Genomic DNA, 202 nt, shown 5'->3' on the forward strand with positions numbered 1-202 from the left:
GCAGCTAATGTCCTAAGGGGAAAGCACGGAGCCCTCCTATACATCACAACAAAAACATTTATATACAATGCCCGGCAGATGTCGCCGCACCTGCAACCCATAAACAGGGAAATATGGACTAAGGGGAGCTTGTGAATGGGGAATGCAATTATCGGAAAAAAGGTCTGTACAGAAGAGACGGCGATGTCTCTGGAAGCGGGAG

Source organism: Penaeus monodon, chromosome 22 (assembly GCF_015228065.2).
Source record: "Penaeus monodon isolate SGIC_2016 chromosome 22, NSTDA_Pmon_1, whole genome shotgun sequence".
Classification (NCBI taxonomy): Eukaryota; Metazoa; Arthropoda; class Malacostraca; order Decapoda; family Penaeidae; genus Penaeus; species Penaeus monodon.